Source organism: Elephantulus edwardii, unplaced genomic scaffold (genome assembly GCF_000299155.1).
Source record: "Elephantulus edwardii isolate Elephantulus edwardi_28Jun2011 unplaced genomic scaffold, EleEdw1.0 scaffold00274, whole genome shotgun sequence".
NCBI classification, from domain to species: Eukaryota; Metazoa; Chordata; class Mammalia; order Macroscelidea; family Macroscelididae; genus Elephantulus; species Elephantulus edwardii.
Window position 1 is genome coordinate 2,704,898 of NW_006400024.1, and position 16,601 is coordinate 2,721,498.

A 16,601-nucleotide genomic window follows, 5' to 3' on the forward strand; every position below is an offset into this window, starting at 1 on the left:
TCTCTCTATGTCTCCTTCCAGACCTCCTGTCCTACATCTCCCCAGAGTCTTCTCTTACATCTCTCACTACAGGTTTTAATATTAACAGAAGCGTGGCCCGTGCTGTGTGCTTCCTCCATACCCATTTGATCTGCATGTTGAACACACTATTCGAGACGTTGGACTCTGTGAAGTTGAATATGACATGATGATAGGAGGAGATTCCTTATGAACCTACTTTACGCTATGATACAACCTTTCTTGCTAAAAGTCAAGAGGGCTCAAAGCGCTCGCTGCAGAAGATCAAAGAATGCAGCCTTCAGATGCAGGCCTGAATGTGTGCACAATTTTTTGACAACAAATCGGGAGGACATTTACCTGGCCAACTGACTGTAAGAGGTCCATATTTATTCACATTCCCCCAAAGGCGGCCCAACCGAATGTCACCCATTATTCTTAGTGGATCCTGGTTGTATGTGCCATTAATTTCCGACTGGAAGAGTTGGTAGAAGTCATCCATTCCCTCCTCTTTGGCTCTGGTTGTTGGTTCATAAATCTGAATGACTGTCGTATTAACAGATCTTCTTTGTATGTGTTTGGATATTATCCTGTCACTTCACAACACTGTATTTCAAGACAGATCTAGAAATGATATTTTTAACTATGAACACAACCCCAGTTTTTTTTTTCACCTTTTTGTTTCCAGCATAGTAGATCATATGATTGTCTGACTCAAGCTATCTCCTACAGATCCATTTCATTTTTCTAATCTCTGGTATGTCGATGTCTGTGCGTTCTACTTCTTCCTTGATTCTCTCCCGTTCTCCTGCATGCATACACTCAGTCCGTGTTCCAGTCACTAGCATCTGTTTGCAACTTTCTCGTCCTTCTGATCCCCAGCAGGAAGGCCAAGCCTCTGGTGCCATGTCTGCTAGCCAAGCGAAGTGTGCTCTGTTGTACGTAGGGTTTTCAAAGGCCTGTCGTTTCTGAAGTGACGACCAGTCCTTCTCCCCAGTCTGTCTTATGGGTGCTCAGGTTTAGAGCAATATTTGACAAACAAGCATTTAACCCAAAAGAGCTGATGAGCGTGTGCAGATAACACATCCGGTGTTGTTCCTGGGGCCACACCTTCAAGACATGTGTTGCATTCCCACCCTCATCCTGCCCTGCCGTCATACAGACCAATTTCCTCTCCTTGCCCCATCAGCTGAGAACTGCCCCACTTGCAGGCTGGGGTTAGACGAGACCACGACACTAGGGATTTTATAGCCACTGGTATGTAGACCTCAGCTGAAATCAGACAGTGCCAGAGAAATGTCTATCAGTGTTTTATTGACTGTGCAAAGGCATTTGACTGTGTGGATCACAACAAACTGGGGCTGACTCTGAGGAGATGGGAATCCTGGAACACTTGATAGCACTTATGTAAAACTTATACTTGGATCAGGAAGCAGCCATCAGCCCTGTCCCAGGGAGTGGAAGGAGAGAAAGCTGCAGATGCCATGCTGAGATGCAGACATGCTCTCAGGCACCCAGGAGGGTACGTTCCGTCTGGCTTCTGGTAGAGCGGAGCCTCAGGATGTACCATTCTATTTACATGTGCCCACTTGGCCACTGCAGCCTTCAATAGGGATTGCATCTCAACAACCAGAAAACAAAAGTCCTCACCACTGGACCGAGAGACACCATCATGATAAATGGATGAAAGATTGATACTGTCAACAATCTTCCCTCTTCCTTGGATCCATGATCAATACCCTTGGTACCAACAGTCAGGAGATCATGAGACATATTGCACTGGCAAAGTCTACCATCGGGGACCTTTTCCAACTTATTGATAAGCAATGAAGACAGTGTAAGGACTAAAGTACGCCTGATTCGGGCCAAGGTCTTTTCAATCACTTGCTGTGAATCTGAGATCTGGACAATGAATAAAGATGACAGAAGAACTGATGCCTTTGGACTGTGGTGTTGGAGAAGAGTGCTGAATCTCTCACGGAATACCAGAAGAACAAACTGAGGTGTCTTGGAGAAGGTGCAGCCTGAGTGCTCCTTGGAGGGAAAGATAATAAAACGCCTTCTCACATAGTCCAGGCACGTTACTGGGAGATGTTATTCATTAGAGGCCATCATGCTTGGAAAGGGAAGTGATGGTGAAGGAGAGGAAGTTCCTAAACAGGTGGACTGACACGGTGCCTGTGGTGATGCGCTTGAGGGCGAGAGATTGTGGAGATGATACAGGACAGGAGAGGGTTCCGATCTGTTGCCATGGGGTCACTATGAGTCATACTTGACCCAGTAGCCCCTTCAACAGCCCAGTCTTGAGGCAAGAACGGAGACAATGATCTAGGAAAGCCATTTTGAGCAACAGTCCCACTACATCCCAGCTTGGAAAGGTGGAGGGTCAGCGGAAGAGTCTCTCTGGACTGGCACCGTGACTGTAACAATAGGCTCAGGTTCATCAGAGACGTGGAGGCCACAGGCTAGGACAGGGCTCAGATCTGTTGTTTGTAAGGTTGCTATGAGTCGTAGTCGAATCGGCACCGACTAACAACAGAGAGTCCGACAGTAGTCAGCTGGGTTACTAGATGATAGATATAAAGAGACAGAGGCAGATCCCAGAGAGCAGGGAGAAAAGGTAGAGAGATCAGGACAGCGGAGTCATCCCCAGGGAGGGCTCGAGTGTGGAGGCAGCCGCCAGACCGCACGCTCGTGTCCCCTGCACGTGCCTGTTACTGTCCAGCAAGGAGAAGCCACGCTGTAAGGGTGGCCCCTCTGGGGAGGGAAGGGAGAGGAGTGCGGGAGTCAGCAAGGAAAAACTCCATCTTCTATGTTTCCTTTAAAAACAGAGAAGGAAGAAATGCAACAGGTCAGCCCCCAAGCGCAGCCCACAGCTGTTGAGGTGATTGTGATGCACCTTCCGGGTGTCTAGAACTGGAAACCTTTGACGGGTGGGGGGGGGACGTGGGAGGTGGGGGACACTGTCCATCCTGGCAGCCCCTTTCCCCTGGCATTGTAGTGATGCGCTAACCACCAGGGCTCTGGCACATACCAGACCCGCCCAACCCCCCAGTGCTTGCTGAGTTAAACAAGCAGAATGCAGAGAGGCAGCAGAGCAGATTAACGAGAGCCAGAGACGGCTTCGAACCAAGCAAGAAACAGGCTCAAGAGCCAGAGATGGCTTCGAACCAAGCAAGAAACAGGCTTGACTTTGACATGCAGGAGACAGAGAGCGGACGGAACCCCCACGGCTGGAGGTGAGGAGGTGCTGGGCTCAAGGCAGCTTTCTCTCTCACACAAACATGTGATTTCTAAAGAAACGCAAGCTGTCCACGTGTCTAGGAGACACACTGTTGTGCTCAGTGCCATCAAGTCAGCTCCCTGTGAACAGCAGACGGGAGCCCTGGTCCGCCACATCCTGTGTCCCAGCCTCACTCCAGCCCGTCTTGTTGGAGGTCCCTCTTCCACTGACCCTCCACCTTTCCCAGCATAATGTGTTTTCCAAGGACTGGTCACTTTTGACAACATGCTCAAACTGTGAGAAGACCCGCTATCCTTGCCTTCAAGAAGCACTCTGGGTGGACTTCCTCCAAGACTCAAGAAGACACAGTGCATCTAATGCCTCAAGTGACAGAAATAGACACGGTTAAACTATGTCCACCCCTTAAACAAGTCACACTCTCCAGCCGAGGTCAGGGGACAGTGGCTCTAGACATTTCCTCCCTCAGAGAAACACAAGAAAAACTGGAAGTGACATGTCCCTGCCGTCAAGGGCAACAGGTAGCAGCACTTGCAGGGGTGGAGGAGGAGGGTCTGGACATGCTCTGACTCAGCTTGAGGACGGCAGACACCACATCTGGAGCCACTGCGGCTCAACCTTCACGTCCGGGGGCTAAGAAAAGTGGACCGGTCCCCATGGCCCAGGAGCCCTCCCTCAGAATCACAGAAGATAGGCCACCTCAGACCACGTGTCCATGCTGGGCCACAGAGAGGACAGGCTAGCACAGCCCAGTTGTCCATCTGAGGCCTACGGATGATGGGTCACCTTCAACCAGGCATCCAGCACCAGGGCCACAGAGTGACGTGACGAGCTACCAGGGTGCCCAGTAGTCACCCAGGGGGCCCTCAGGGGTCTCTGCCTCAACTCTGCTCAAGAGCGAGAACCAACAGGAGGCGTCCACCAAGGCCGCAAACTTCCCAGAAATCAGGCTGGGGCATGGCAGGGGCCTGCTGGCCTCAGGACTCCTGCCCTGGACATGCAGGGCCTTTGAGCTCCAGGAGACCCTGGATGCCATGCCCTGTCCTGCTGGAGCCTGGCCTGTACCACACCCAAGTGAGGCTGGGCCTCGGGCACTGATTCCACTTAAGGTGCTTCCTCCAAGGAACCTCCAGGTCCCTGACCAGCAGGGCCACAGTCTGAGGCCACAGGGGCTGGGGCCAGGTTCTGAGAGGGTGCAGGCCTGTACCCCTATAGAGCCCCATGTGGCCTGGGCAGCCCTTGTGTCTGTACCTCGAGTCCCGAGCAGACACAAGATGGACAGTGGGACTAGGAAGTGGCTGAGAAGGACCTCCATCTCCTTTGACAACTTGGCCTCCCTCTCCTTTGACGGTTCAGGGTGAAGGAGTCTTTGGGACCACTCTGGGCTCACAGCAGTGTGTAAAAGCCTGGCACACAAAAACCGCAGGAGGCCGGCCAGCTGTGCTCTCTCAGCTGATGCCCTGCATGACCCCAGCGTCCCCGTGAGCCCTGGACGGCACAGGAGGCAGGCTGCCACCAGGGGGCAGGTGACCATCACCTCCCTGTCCCAGCACCTCGGCCTCCGCAAAGCATTCCCAGTCCAGGGGCCAGTGAACGCGTTTGATCTGTCTCTACATTGTTTTCCTCAGAAAGCAAATAATATCAGAACCCTCTGGCAGAGACAGGGCATGGGCAACCAGGCCGTGAGCAGGTGGAAAGGTGGAGTCCCTCTCCCCAGCCACAGAAGCCCTCAGGGAGGCATGTGGGCACCACCGTAGGGGAAGGAGACCCTCGCTCCTGGGACACCCTGGGCAGGGAGCCCTGCTGGAAGCCCTCAGGGGCACAGGGACCTGGGAGTTGCGCTGGCATGGCAGTGAAGCGGCGTACCCCCCGAACTCCTCGCTTCTGCCTCACACGCCCACAGCTCTGGAGCATGAAGCGAACACCCCTTGTGCGGCAGACCACAGGCTCCAGAATCCCTCCTGGCCTCAATTCCTCAACCTTCACACAGGGAAGAGCCATCCAGGGCCAGTAAGAATACAGGCCGCCTTTGTTGTTGTTGCTGTGCTTATTGTCCAGTGACTTCATCTTACTTGGACCCACAGTCAGCACTCTTGGTACTAGCAGGGAGGAGATCAGGAGATGTACTGCAGTGGGGAAAATCTGCTGTCAGGGACTTCTCCAAAGTCCTGAGAGCAAGGATGTCAGTTTGAAGACTAAGGTGTGCCTGATTCAAGCCATGGTCTTTCAAACCCTGAGAGACAATGAACAAGGATGACAGAAGCTACAGTGTTGTAGAACAGCACTGACTACCCCCCGGTCTGCCAAATGAACGGACAGACGTGTCTAGGGAAGAGTGCTCCTGGAGCTCAGAATGGTGCAGCTCTGTCTCACGGACTTTGGGCATGTTGTTAGAGGCTTCCTTGAAGAGGGACACATCGCTAGGAAAGGTGGAGGGTCAGCAAAAGAAATGAAGACGATGATCACACCTTCTGTGAGACGGATCGCACAGTGACTGTGGCAATCAGCTCGAGAGGGTCCAAGGTGGAGAGGATGGCCCAGGACTGGACACGGCTCAGATCTGCTCTCTCAGGGTCACTAGCAGTCCTGCTCAATGGTGACACTCTCCACCTGACACTCTGGCCATCACATGCCTCATGCTCTCTGTTTGTGAGGCTGCTCCACCCTGACCGAGATGGTGCCAATGCCATTTCTTGGGGCCTGTCTCGAGTCCCAGCACCCCTTCTGTCAGCGACAGCGGCAGAGAGCCCTGGGGTCCTGTGTACCCTCTGTTCTCAAGTCTAGCCAGCACAGCCCGTGCCCACCAGCAGCCAGCAAGCAGGCCAGTGCGGGCACGTGCCGGCCACTCCTCCTGGGGTGAGGCCTCTCTGAGGAAGGACAGGGCTCCAAGGGCTTGGCCCAGCTAGGGAGGGGTGACCGAGACTGACCGGTGCGAGCTGTGCCCATGGGTTATTCACAGACTATGATGTCCTGGTGAGTAGACAAGGAAACGGAAGCCTGTAAAAGCTGAGCCTCCGGTCAAGGTCAGGGCTGTGCCGTCCTGGGTTCCAGCCCCAAGTGCTTATCTGCGGGGACACTTGCCGGCGCCGGGAACTCATGCTCTCAGTGTTTGTTTTCTATTTATAGCCGCGTTGTTTGGTGCTGAGATTGCTTCTATAAGGGACCTGACATTCCTTTGGGAAGCAGGTGAGGAACACCCTAAATACACAGCCCAGGGTGGTTTGGTGAAGGTGGTTGTCGGCGAATCACCTCGCCATAAAGACGCTACGTGACGCTGAAAGCAAGACCTGACTTCCAGGGAACCTCAGCACGTCCTAGCTGACCAGTCACTGCACGGGGCCATGCCCCCCACAGCAAGCCGGGGACAGGGCGAGGCTGCCCAGAGCTCTCCCAACAGCGTCATCCTGGTGGAAGCCGTCTGCCCATCTTTCTCCCTTGGAGACTTTTGTGTTGCTTCACTGTGCCACCAGAGAGTCTTCATGTAGTCTACATCCTATTAATGCTGAAAATGCTAGGTGATTCGAACAAGACTCCTGACTGGAAGGAAACAGAACTTTGCTAACCTCTCCTTGGAAGGCAGATGGCCAATGGCTACCATTTATCTGCAGACTAGGAATTTGGGGGACAGTCTCAGCAACTGCACTCTGACAGTAACATGGTAGAAGTCCAGCTCTGGGCCCAGAGCACCTACTGGTGCACCTGCTTCCTCAGATCAGAATCCTGGCCCCTGGCACCTGTGTCCAAAGGAACCATAGGCATCCACTTCCTGAGGTCAGAATCCTGGCGCCTGGCACCTGCAGCTGAAGGAACCGAAGGAACCGTGGGCACCTGCTTCCTCAGATTGGAATCCTGGGCCCTGGCACCTACAGCACAAAGCACCCGCTTCCTGACATAGGAATCCTGGCCCCTGGCACCTATAGCTGAAGGCACTGTGTGCACCGACCGTGCTGGAGGGACCCACCCTGCGTCCTGGGATGAGTAATTTAGAGTCTGGACCTTGCCCTGGGATAGCTTTGGTGAGGCAGTCCATGGATGCTGAATTTAGAAGCCTTCTTTTTTACGAGAACTACTCTGAAATGTCTTACTCATTCTATCCCTTTTTATTTCGCAGTCTTACCAAGGCACAATAAAACTCACATAAAGCTTCAACTTGATCAACTTCGACGTGTTAATACTCAAGAAACGAAACCGAACACCAGGATGTGCATCTTCCTGTTCCCAGAACTCGTCCCTTGATGTCTGTCCAGACTCTCTGCCCTCACGTTCTTTAACGTTCCTTCTAGCACTGGTGTGGCTTCCCGTTTCGTAAATCTGAAAAAGTATCTTACATTTCCGTTGCCTCCTGATTAACGTTGTCCCCCACCAGCGACAGATCTGCTGTCACTGTTACCCTTTTTTTAAGAAAAGAAGATTCAGACTGCTTTCAAGATTTTCTCCTTATAAAGGATTTAATACTGAGGAACCAGGTGTCACACTGGGTTAAGCAATGGGCTAGGGACAAAACAGTGGGCAGTCTGAACTCACCAGTTCTGCAGAGAAGGCTGTGCCAGTGAGTTCCGCGAAGGGTTACGACCTCAGCACCCTCACAGACACTGTTGTTCTGGCTACTGTTAGGTGCCACCGAGTTTGTGCCAGTTCATGGTGGGCCTGTGTCCAGCAGACTGAAACCGTACCAGATCCGGGGCCCTGCTCAGTCTCTGCTACACTTGCGGGGCTGCACTTGCTGTGCCCTTCCATCCACGGAGCCTCCCCCAGCACGATGTCCTTCTCCAAGGACCAGCCCCTCCTGACAGCATGCCCAGTGGATGTCAGGTGAAATGTCACCATTCTTGCCTCTGAAGAGCACTCTGGTTGCAACTCGGTCCAAGTTTGTCTATTCATGGGATAATCAGCGCTCTTCTCGAGCACTCCAGCTTCCTCAATTCCTCAATCTTCCTTGCCCAGCGTTCAGCTTTCACTTGTGTAGGGTGCAACTGAAGATACCCTTGGTGAGGTCGGGTCCCCTCAGTTCAACAGTCCTACTCTTTAGCCCCCTAAAGAGGTCCTTGATAGCAAATTTGTCAATGCAGCACATTTCTTAAACTTTCTTGACCGATGTTTCCAGGAGTGTTGATGTGGATCCAAGAAAAATGACCTTGATCATTTGAGTGGCATCGCCCATGACTGCCGGTTGGCACAGCTCAGAGGGTTGTGCCTTCTCAGGCCCAGGACAGCTGCTCTGTCTTTTAAGGCACGGTGGCTGGAAACAACAGTAGAGCACTCAGTTTGGGCGCAGCACCCCAGTGGTGTCTGCCCTTTGCGTTTTGTATTGAACCTCCTGTGTCTGTGATTCTACAGTTTCCACACCAATCGGATGTGTTGGCCATTATTTCTTCCAATTCTTGTTTGCTACAACCCTATTCTTCGGAGCCTCATATACAAACCTGCTGACAGTTGTCCCACAGTTCCCTTGTTCTCCGATCATTTTTCTCCCATTTTTTTTTCATTCTTAGTGCTTCATTTTAGATGTTGTTGTGTGCCATCAAGTTGCCTGTGACTCATAGCAAACCTGCGTACAGCAGCTCTGAACCCTGCCCTGAGACAGTCTCACTGACTCTGACACACCAAACCCCATTACTCCAATCACTGGATCAATCCATCTCATCAGAGGTCTTCCCCTCCTACACTGTCCCAAACCCTTCCGAGCCCAAGTGCCTAAAGTATGTGAGACAGAGCTTCCAAATCCTAGCTTCCGAGGAGAAGCTTGGTTTCACCCTCTCCAACACAGCCCTATTTGTTTTCTTGGTGGTCCATGGCATGTTTATTTTAGAGACTACTTATATGTTTTCAAATTCACAAGTCTATTCTTGTACAGGGTCTCCCAGGCCATTATTGACATCTAATACACTTTTTCATTCAGTACATACAGCCTTTATCTAAATATGCTTGGTCTTTTTTTTCTATAATTATATTTTATTAATTTTCATAAACATTTACAGAGATTTTGGGCTTCCACTCATTCATTTTTTTTTTGACAGTGTCAAGATTTTTTTTTTCCTATAATTATATTTTATTAATTTTCATAAACATTTACAGAGATTTTGGGCTTCCACTCATTCATTGTTGCACTATTCTCTCTACCCTCCTCCCAGTTTGATCTTGTCCAAATGCCACAGTGCTTGTCAAAGCCAGTTCTGATTAATCTTCTTTGTCAGTGTATCCTTTGCCATTCCCTATCACTCCTCCCTGAGAGAGACTTCACCCTGAGTCATAAGGAAAAGGGGATGGCGTATTCTCTTAGCTACTTCCTGCTGAAAAGGGACGCTGTGGGTTTCAGGGTGAATATATTTGGTCTTGATCTTTTGAAACTGTTCTCCAAGCCTGTCTCTCCTTAATAATGTGTTCAATCTTTCTCTAGCTTCTTGAGCACATGAGCTGTTTTTTGAGCTTATTTTAATGTCCTTGGTCTACCAATTCTATCATCAGAGTATTTCTGAACTGGTTTCTTGGGTAACGTCCCTCCTAATTATGAGTTATGATTGTCTCCACTACATACTATATTTTTACTTTTATTATTACATGACAAACACCGGGGGAAATGAAGTATTGTTATAAATCTCAAACATTTGGGAAGAGCAATGCTGTGACTAACTTCATCCATCAATTCCCAAGATGACCTCCTCTTCCTTCTCTGCTAACTCCACCCTCATGTGTGCCCCAGCATCACCTGCTCTGTCCCTGGGTTAGGAAGCACACGTCAGCAGGCCATCAGGGGCTGCACACCTTGGCAGATCTGTGAAAACTGCAGTGTCATCTGAGAGCATTGTTGGCACGTTTGTCTCTGGGCTCCACAGATAACTCACCAATGAGACAGGAGGGCCTCCCGGCATGAAACCCTTCCTCCCTGCGCAGAGCAGCGGGTGTCTGAGGGGACGCTGCTGGTAGGACACTGCTGGGACCTGTGGGTGGTTGTCTCTGAGCATGTGGACCAGGTGGGCCTTTGGCCTGGGAGTTCCACCACGGTGCTGGAGATTCAAAGCTCTGCACACCAATTTTCTCAGGCTTTCAAATTAATAAGGCATTTATGACCCGAGACCTCTTCCAAGCCAAGACACCACTGTGCTGCATTAGAGTGGACATCGAGTGGATATTGTTTGGGGGACAAATAGAAAATCATTTACTGTGTCTGAGGCTAGTGCACACCTGCCCTGTACCTGCCGAAATGGGATGTGGCCCTGACCTGCAGCCTGCCCACCTGGTAGGGCTCTGTCCCCAGGTTCCCTGTCCTGGAGCAGAGGTAGCCTTCCTAACCTGAGTGGCTGGCAAGGGAACAAGCCAGAAGAGAAGGCCCTGTGCTGTCCAGCGACACTGGGCCTTTGAGCTTTAGATGCTCAGGCAGTGAGCACCCCAAGTCTCTTGAGGGCACCCCTGCCCCAGCCAGGTGGCTGAGCAAGCTGGGGGCTCTGGCCTCCACATCCAGCATAGGATATGCACACACACAGCTGGGGGCCGGGCCCTGTGGGACGAGCAGAGGAGAATTGGCTTGGATCTTCTCAAATAGCACTGAAGGGCAGCAGTGAGACAGTGGTGACCAGAGGGCCATTGTGACCACACCACACCACACCTATCCATCCCCTGGGACTAGCTGGGACCGTTCAGGTGTGCCCAGGCCTATTCTGGGGGCCGCCTGGGCCACCTGTTTGTTATCACACACAGCACAAGCCAGTAAGGTCACACTCCAAGTCCACGCTGAGTCCTCACCTGGGCCCCGCCTGACCTCCACCTGACACCCTACCTGGTCCCCCACTGGTCACCACCCACCCCTCCACCTGGTCCCTACATGACCCCCACTTGGCCCGTTCCTGAGTCCCCACCTGGTCCCCACCTGAGCTCCCACCAGAGCTCACCATAGTTCCTACCTGGGCCCCCCACTCTGTGCTGCCCCTGGCTGGGCACCCCTGGGTCATCCTCCCCTCTTGGCCTCCACTTGATCTCTGTCCAACAGCCACTGCTCTGAGAAGATCTGGAACACAGGGCCCTGGACAAAACCCTCTAGATGGGTGGGGGTGAGCCACCTGGCCCCACTCCCACTGGGCCTTCTCTTCTCTCGATGCCCAAGGGGCACCCTCACCCCCAGCACCCCAGCCTATGGCCTGGACTCTAGGAGTGGGAGGCAGTAACGGTGTCCCCCATCCCGACCTCAGGGGCCCCTGGACTGTGTGGGGAAGCTTCCGCTGCAGGTTTCCCACATACCTGATGTGAGTGCTGGGCAATCAGGAAGCAGCAGGAGGCCTCATCACAAAGTCCAGGAACCAGACCCTGTGATCACCGTGGTGGGTGGGGCCAGCACTGGCCATGTGTCTGTAAGCATTCTGGTGTCCGGTCAGCAGGCCTGGGACTTGGGACAGAAGGTAGAGACCAGCCAAGGACTCCTCGGCTGACCCTTCACCCAGGGCCCAGTGCTGTGCTGAGGTGCCCTGTTCTGGACAAAGCTTCTTGTAGGGGCGCCCTCCCTGTGATACCGGGCAGCAGGCCCAGCCGAGTGGATGCCCCTCCACAAGCCCCTGGCTACCTACCTCCAGGCCTCTGGACAAAGCTTGCCCGCCTCCTTCCCTCCTGCCTGGTCCACACTGCTGGTCAGCAGGTTCTGGACGTGCCCAGTGAGACCAAGTAGGCAGTGGAGCGACAGCGGACAGGGGCCACTGTTGCAGTCCTGAGCCCCTGGGAAGTGGACCCTGACCCTCCAGGTGGAGTCCAGTCCCATGGCCAGCTTGAGCAGACAGCTCTCCAGGTTTCAAATCTGATTTCACCTGAGCTTAGACCTTCTGCTGCTCCCAGGACACCTCACCCCCACTTTCCCATCATAGACCTCTCCTCTTCTCCACAGAACTCCTCCCCACCCCCACTTTACGCTGGCCGGCCTCCCCACTGCACCCTCCCTGAGCCCTCCAGCCCCACCTCTGACTCCCCCTGCCCTTGTGCCCAAGCTTCTCCCACCCATGTACCCACTCTCAAGCTTCAGAGTCACAGCAGCTTCTACATGGGCGAGGTCACTCTCCACACCACACTTGTCTTGGACAGGCCACTGGGTGACAACCCAGAAACTAATCCAGCTGAACCCAAGAGAAATCATTTTATCTAGAACTTCAGGGAGAGCAAAGGGGCTGCACAGAGTCCTCAGAACACACCTGGGGCGGGGTGGGGGAAACTGAGCAAGCCGGGGTCCTGCTCAGACCACATCCCACTAGCTCCTGATGGAGCCTCTCTGCTGGCAGGATCCAGGCAGGGTCTGTGGTCAAGTCTTGGCAGGGTCTGAGGCTGTGGTCCTGGTGTGCTGTGGTCAGGGTCTTGGTGTGTTATGGTTGGCGTTCTGGTGTGCTGTGGCCATCGTCCTGGTGTGCTGTGGTTGGGGTCCAGGCAGGGTCTGTGGTCAGGGTCCTGTTGTGCTGTGGCTGTGGTCCTGGTGTGCTGTGGTCAGGGTCCTGGCAGGGTCTGTGGCTGGGATCCTGATGTGCTATGGATGGGGTCCTGGTGTGCTGTGGCCATGGTCCTGGTGTGTGTGACCGTGGTTCTGGTGTGCTGTGGTCAGGTCCGGGCAGTGCTGTGATCAGGGTCCAGGCTTCATTAAGGGCTGAAGGCAGTGCAGAACTATCCAACACTGTCTTAAAGGATGACATTAAAATGACTCCAGAGCATATGGTGGACATGACAGGCCAGGGGCCTCCAACCGAGGCAGGAGTGTCCACAGGGTGCAGGTCACTTGTCACCTTACCCCAGTCAGAGCTCAGCTAGCAAGGTCTCCAGCTTGGCTCATGGGACAGAGCCACAGGGCAGCCCTCAGGGGTAGCAGGCTCAGTGCTCCAGCTGCCCAGAGCAACGAGGTGGGTCTCCACCCATGGGGTGGATAAGGTGGTCATGCCATCCTGAGTGACACCATGAAAGGAATGAGGCTGGTCAGGCCAGGTCGGAGAAGACCTGGAAAGGAAGGACGCAGAGGGTATGAGGACAGAGGGACAGGGGACTGTGGACAGGGCTCTAGGCCAAAGGCTTTCAGCAAGAGGGGGCATGGTAAAGGGTGACGACAGTGAGGGCAGTTTCCCACTCTGGCTCTTTCCATGAACTTTGGCATCACCCTGGCACTTTTGTTCTCTGGACACTCCCCTGGACACACCTGGATGCTCTTGGGAATCAGAGGACCACCTCTTGAGGGGCCTAGCTCTTTCTGGTTCCAGAGCCACCATGTCTGAGGGGACCTGGGGCGGGGACTCCCTGTGGGGGCAGGGACTCGCTATTGGGGTGGGAATCTCTGTGGAGGCGGGGACTCCCTGGGGGCAGGGAATCTCTGTGGGGTGTCTCAGCTCAGACTCCCTGTGAGGTGGGTCTTGACATAGGGCAGGGCTTACGGGGGCCCCAGGTCACTTACTGAGTCAGTTTGCGCAGAAGACAGAGGGGCGAAAGCTGTGGTCTCTGTACCACGAGCAATAAGAAAATGGCAAAGTTATATTTACTCCCAAATATTTTATCTTGTGATTAGCTATTGTGAAGGGTATTGTTTTTCTTCGCTCCTAGTCCTCTGGCCGTGATGGGATTGGAGGGGCTGCTCTGGCCGCTCCTCCGGCCATCACGGGCCTGGGGCTCTGGTTGGTTCTCTGCAGGTTGTGTTGCTGTGACTTTGTCCACCTGGCTCTGGCTGTCATGTTCCTTGAGGCCAGGTCTCCTTGTGTCTCACCTCTGGCTCCCTCGCTGCCCTTGGAGCTGCCGCCTGCCACGTGCCATCTCTCCTGGCCTCTGGCCGCAGTGCCCAGGGACAAGGTCAGGGAGTAAGGGAGGGGAAAGCCGTCCCAGCCTTGGGCACATGCGGTTCCTTTCCTGTAGGTGGTGACAGGGCAGGGGCAGGTTTGGGTGTAAAACAAGGATGTGACGTGCCATAAACCTGATTCACCAGGCCCTGGGGGTCAGGGGGTCACAGCAACAGCTGACCGCCAGGAGGGAACAGCTGTGGACTTGGGGTCCAGCACTAATTCCCTGAGAGCATGGGCAGGACAAGGGGCTTGATGGCCCACCCTCAGGGGCACACAGAGAAGAGACATAGGGAGAGGCTGTCCCTCTTTCTGACCATCTCAGGTGACCTCTCATGGCTGTGATGCTGTGTCACAACCAGAGTTCACAGGAGGGACCATGGAGCCAGGTGCTAGCCAGACCTAGCCTACTGCCCAGGGAGCCAGTGACCCCTGGTGTCCATGGTCTCTGTCCCCAGAATGTGATTCCTGTCCTCAGGAAGGAGGTGACCCTGGTGTCTGTGATCTCTGCCCTCAGGGAGGCGGTGACCTGCTGTCTGTGGTCTCTGTCCCCAGAAAGAAGGTGACCCTGGTGTCTGTAGTCTAGCCCCCAGGGATGAGGTGACACTGGTGTTTGTGGTCTCTGTCCTCAGGGAGGAGGTGACCTGCTGTCTGTGATCTCTGTCCTCAGAGAGAACGTGACCTGGTGTCTGTGGCCTAGTCCCCAGGGAGATGACTGAGGTGTCTGTGGCCTCTACTCCCCTGGAGAGTGGGGTCATTGCTGGTGTCTGTGGTCTCCACCCTCAGGAAAGAGGTGACCTGCTGTCTGTGGTCTCTGTCCTTAGGGAGGAGGTGAGCGGGGTGTCTGTGGTCTCTGCTGCTCAGGAGGGGAGAGGAACATGCCTTGCATGTCTGCGCAGTTTGACCAGCTGGTTCAGGAAGGGAAAGGGTATGAAAGGGGGCAAAGTTTCCCGGCTGCACTGGAGCACTGGTAAGGAAGCGGGCATACGGACTGAGGACAGATGGGCGACAGCATGCTTCCTTCTGAGGCTCTGAAGACATAGATACAGAGACCCTTGTCTTCTCAGACCCTAAAGACGTGTATGTTCACACACGTGTAATGCACATGCACATACATGTCAACCACACACGCATTTATGCCACACACACACTCCCACATATCCAAACGCATGACCATGATGCACACGCACACACGTCACATATCCACACACTCTCAATCATACTATGCACGCACACATACCATGTCCACACATCTACCACACATGTGCACACCCTGTATGAACATATGCACACAGGCATGCATGCATATACAAACATCATGTTCACACCACATACACCATGCACGCACACATCCCATGCACACATGCAAGCGCATGGCACACAGTCCGCATGCACACTGCACATACCACGAATGCACAGATACAATGTGCAAATACATGACAGATGTTTACACCATGCACGTACTTCCCCATATGTACACACACTCACAGAACCACCCATGCACACATCATGAGCATACATACGTACATTCCCATATATGCACATGTTCACCATACATGATGACATGAACACTGCATATCCACACATTCCCGTGTATGCACCCATGTACACACGAATATCACACACACACACACACACACTCACTCACTCACACTCCCACATATGCACCCATGGGCACACACCATGTACACACGAATATCACACACACACTCCCACATATGCACACATGGGCACACACCATGAACACACGAATATCACACACACACACACACACACACACTCATTCACTCACACTCCCACATATGCACACATGGGCACACACCATGTACACACATGAATGTCACTTATGCACACACTCCTATGTATGGACCCATGGGCACATGTTATGCACACACTCCCACATAGACACTCATGTGAACACATGAACACCACACTACACACGTTCCCATGTATGAACCCATGTGAACACATGGATACCACACATGCACACATTTTCCTGTAGGAACCCATGTGAACACACTAGGCACACCACACATGCACATATTCTCACATATGCAACCATGTATACACATGTGCACACATGAACACCACAAATACGCATACTACCATGTATGTATGTGCCCAAGTGTAAAAACAAAACCACATGTGAACACAGTACCCTGTATGTGTCTATAGCACACACCATGCACACATGACACTAGCATATCCCACATATGTGCCCATGGGCTCACACTACACACATATGAACATCATACACACACTCCCATGTATGCCCACATGTGCATGCACTAGGCACACACACATGCACACACTCCCATGTATGTGACCTTATGCTCACACAGTATGCACCCGTGAATACCACACATGCACATGCTCCCATGGATGTGGTCATGTGCACATACATTATCACACATTAATACCACACCTGCACACACTTCCATGCATGTGCTACAGTGCACACACTCCCATGTATGCATCCACGTGTGCCCCCAACCGCCACACACGCACACCCCCACATATGCATCCATGCGCGCACACCATGCACATGTGAACGCCACACACGCACACCCCCACATATGCATCCA

The 16,601-nt window shown here is 53.1% G+C and overlaps 1 pseudogene; it reads right to left on the reverse strand.

Moving 5' to 3' along the window:
• Window positions 1–11,981, reverse strand: part of LOC102864842 — a 19,908-nt pseudogene extending 7,927 nt beyond the window's left edge.
• Window positions 11,982–16,601: the final 4,620 nt, after the last annotated feature.